The sequence below is a fragment of the Mobula birostris genome, chromosome 9 (genome assembly GCF_030028105.1).
Source record: "Mobula birostris isolate sMobBir1 chromosome 9, sMobBir1.hap1, whole genome shotgun sequence".
In the NCBI taxonomy this organism is placed as follows: domain Eukaryota; kingdom Metazoa; phylum Chordata; class Chondrichthyes; order Myliobatiformes; family Myliobatidae; genus Mobula; species Mobula birostris.
The window spans coordinates 61450351-61454679 of NC_092378.1; the positions used below are offsets into that span (position 1 = coordinate 61450351).

The window sequence follows — 4329 nt, forward strand, 5'->3', positions numbered from 1 at the left end:
GTTTTCTATGTAGGACAATCCCGGGGTTCTATGTAGGACAATCCTGGGGTTTCTATGTAGGACAACCCTGGGGTTTCTATGTAGGACAATCCCGGGGTTTCTATGTAGGACATTCCCAGGGTTTCTATGTAGGACAATCCTGGGGTTTCTATGTAGGACACTCCTGGGGTTTCTATGCAGGAAAGTCCCGGAGTTTCTATGCAGGAAGATCCTGGGGTTTCTATGTCGGACAATCCCGGGATTTTTATGTAAGACAATCCTGGGGTTTCTATGTAGGACAGTCCTGGGGTTTCTATGCAGAACAATCCCGGAGTTTTTATGTAGGACAATCCCAGGGTTTCTATGTAGGACAATCCGGGGTGTCTATGTAGGACAATCCTGGGGTTTCTATGCAGGACAATCCCGAGGTTTCTATGTAGGACAATCCCGGGGTTTCTATGTAGGACAATCCCGGGGTTTCTATGTAGGACAGTCCCGGGGTTTCTATGTAGGACAATCCCGGGGTTTCTATGTAGGACACTCCTGGGGTTTGTATGCAGGAAAATCCCGGGGTTTCTATGCAGGAAAATCCCGGGATTTCTATGTCAGACAATCCCGGGGTTTTTATGTAGGACAATCCTGGTGTTTCTATGTAGGACAATCCTGGGGTTTCTATGCAGGACTATCCCAGGGTTTTTATGTAGGACAATCCTGGGGTTTCTATGTAGGACAATCCCGGGGTTTCTATGTAGGACAATCCTGGGGTTTCTATGTAGGACAACCCTGGGGTTTCTATGTAGGACAATCCTGGGGTTTCTATGTAGACCAGTCCTGGGGTTTTTATGTAGGACAATCCCGGGGTTTCTATGTAGACCAGTCCTGGGGTTTTTATGTAGGACAATCCTGGGGTTTCTATGTAGGACAATCCCGGGGTTTTTATGTAGAACAATCCTGGGGTTTCTATGCAGGAAAATCCCGGGGTTTTTATGTAGGACAATCCTGGGGTTTCTATGCCAGACAATCCCGGGGTTTTTATGTAGGACAATCCTGGGCTTTCTATGTAGGACTCTCCTGGGGTTTCTATGTAGGACACTCCTGGGGCTTCTATGTAGGACAATCCTGGGGTTTCTATGTAGGACACTCCTGGGGTTTCTATGTAGAACAATCCTGGGGTTTCTATGTAGGAGAATCCCGGGGTTTCTATGTCGGGCAATCTTGGGGCTTTTGGCATCTGATGGAGAAGGATCACACCTGTGAAGGAGAAAATCCACTTGGGTGCAAACATATACAAGGTCTGGACGTGCAGATTGAATCGATCTCTGTACAGATAGAACTCACTGTATTGACAACTTCCATCACTCACAAACAAACAGTAGAACCAATACTCCTCGCTTATGCTTTCAATCAACTGGAGTCTGTGTAACTGAAATAACTATTGTACAGGAATCTTCTGGCTACCACAAGAACACTTATCCAAGGATCATCACCTTGTCGTGGTGGAGAGGCTCAGGACTTTGTGAGATCCTGAGAGTGATGCCGTCTGGAGCTCAGCTCCTGGCAGGATCACCCAGCGTCAATGGGAAGGTTCCAGACAAGGTGTGATTCGAGCAAGACCGCAGCGGTGGAGCTGGCAGAAGATGATGGCACATTTCAACGGCAGTGAAGGGGGAGGAAAGATGCAGCAGGGAAAGGGTCTTCATTTGTCTTGCTTTTCTGACCCTGGTCTGTCAAGTTCTGTGTGCTGGCTGCCCATGCACCTGCCTCCCCACGTTAAACAGTCTTCGTTAAGGTAATACCCCCTAGGAAAACACCATACTTGACTTGACAAGTATAACATAGAAACATAGAAAATCTACAGCACAATACAGGCCCTTCAGCCCACAAAGCTGTACCGAATATGTCCTTACCTAAGAAATTACCTAGGGTTACACATAGCCCTCTATTTTTCTGAGCTCCACGTACCTATCCAGGAGTCTCTTAAAAGACTCTATTGTTTCTGCCTCCACCACCGTCACCAGCAGCCCATTCTACACACTCACCATTCTCTGCGTAAAAAACTTAACCCTGACATCTCCCCTGTACCTACTTCCAAGCACCTCAAAACTGTGCCCTCTCGTGTTAGCCATTTCAGCCCTGGGAAAAAGCCTCTGACTGTCCATATGATCAATGCCTCTCATTATTTTGTAACAAGACAAGAATCCACACATCATTTAAAACAAGTACATTTGAAATATGTTCCTGAGTCAAAACCACAACAGTAACAATTCTTTCTTTTGTCCACTTCAATGATTTCAATTTTCTTTCCCTTAGTTTGGCTTTGCTGCCTTTGTTAAACTTCTTGTGGCTTTGGAACATTAATGCTATTTGTATTCAATAATTGCTGTCACAAGCACATTCTAGCACATTCTTCATCTCTGATTTTCCACCACTATGGTTGTGCAATGTGCATCCCAGCACACCCCAAACCAGATTACTCATCACCCCCATTAACACTGACATTTATTGAGTGCCACCATGACGTAGACTTCCAATTCCTGCATGGCCTCACCTTTCCTATCTACTGTAACCACATTCAGGCTTACAAGACAGCAAGAATGGTGTGGATGGCATGGTGGCATAGTGGTTAGCGTAATGGCGCCAGCGATTTGGGTACAATTCCCGTCGTTGTTTGTAAGGAGTTGGTGTGTTTTCCTTTTGACCACACAGGCTTCCTCTGGGTGCTCTGGTTTCCTCCCACACTCCAAAAAATAACATAAGGGTTGGTAAGTTGTGATGTGGCCACACTCTGTCAGAGGCATGGCGGCAGCTGCGAACAGCAACCAGCACGTCCTCGGACTGTGTTGGTGGTTGGCACAAAGGACACATTTCACTGTATGTGTTGATTACATACATGTGACAAATTAAAGCTAATCTTCTTTAAGGAGCTGCACAGTTTGCATAAAGCTATCACAGTGCCAGCGACCCAGATTCAACCCCTGCCACTGCCTGTACCGTACGGTCTGCCCGTGACTCCGGGTGCTCCCGTTTCCTCCCACATTCCAAAGACAATCCCTGTACCGTACGGTCTGCCTGTGACTCTGGGTGCTCCCGTTTCCTCCCACATTCCAAAGACATGTGGGTTAGGCAGTTCATTGTTCACATGGCTGTAACTGGGTGGCATGTGCTCCTTGGGCAGGGAGGGTCTGCATCTCTAAATACAATTAAAAAATAAACAAACTCCGCCTTCTGCCTTTTTTTTCTTTTTCCTGTCACTGCACCACACCTTAAGGTTTGAAGCTCTGGAATTACTTCCTGACACCTCTCAACCTCTCTCCATTCCTTCAAGACCTTGCTTAAAACCGACCACACTGGTCAAGATTGTGCTCAATTGTATAATGCCTTTTTCTGGCTTGTTAGTCAACTTCGTTCCTTTGCAATGCCCTAGGAAGTTTCCTGATCGGAAAGATATTGTAGACAACAGCAGGAACTGCAGCAGCTGAACCAAGCAGGACTGCGGAGGTCTCTACTCTGCTGGATTGCCTAATTGTCACCACAGAAAGCATCCTGTGCAGATAGGTGTGGTGACTGGGCAACACAACAAGAATTTGAGATTTGCTTTTCTTTATTTGTTCAGAACGCCTTTGTTAACCCATATCATAAGTAATGAACTTCATACATGCTTTAGGCAAGATTATTAACTACAGGAAAGCGTTGCACCATTCCTGTAAACAGAAAACGCACTGTCCAGCTTGTCTGCTGTTGGCTCCACAAAGATCTTTCAACCAGTCTTTAAGTAATTCATCATCCTTTCTCAGAACAGGGAACTGGCCTAGCACTACATAGGCCTTATCAAAACCTTGTTCTTCTAGTTTTCTTCCAAGTGTTGCTCCGATTCCAGCCAGGGCAGAAACTGATTTGTTTCCCATTGGTTCGGACACAAAATTCCTGCGCTTGTGTGATGTTGAAATCATCACGCAGTCTCTTAACTCTCGACTTCATCGCTGACTGGTTATTGTCATGTTTTGGAAGCTTTGTCACATATCGTCATCACGGCTATCCCTCGAGGTCGAAGATGATGGTCTTCGATCTGTTGTTCTACTTATGGGCTCTCAAGTGGCTTATGAGTCCAATCTTGGCTTTGAAAGTTCTTCTGCATTCAGGACAGGTAGTTCCAGATGGCAGATCAGGCTTTGATTTTCTTCTCTTTTCTTCTAATTCTGCACATCTGTTGGCATCTAAAGTTGCTGTTCCTTCTCGGATGATGGCTTGCCAGAGTTTCCTGTCCTTGGCATTGGTTTCCCAATTGTTGATGTCGATCTTACATTTCTTCATGTTGGCTTTTAAGACGTCTTTGAATCTCTTCTGTTGTCC

The 4329-nt window shown here is 45.8% G+C and overlaps 1 pseudogene; it reads right to left on the reverse strand.

Moving 5' to 3' along the window:
* Positions 1-3656: 3656 nt before the first annotated feature.
* LOC140203384 (barrier-to-autointegration factor pseudogene) lies at positions 3657-3929 on the reverse strand (annotated as a pseudogene).
* Positions 3930-4329: the final 400 nt, after the last annotated feature.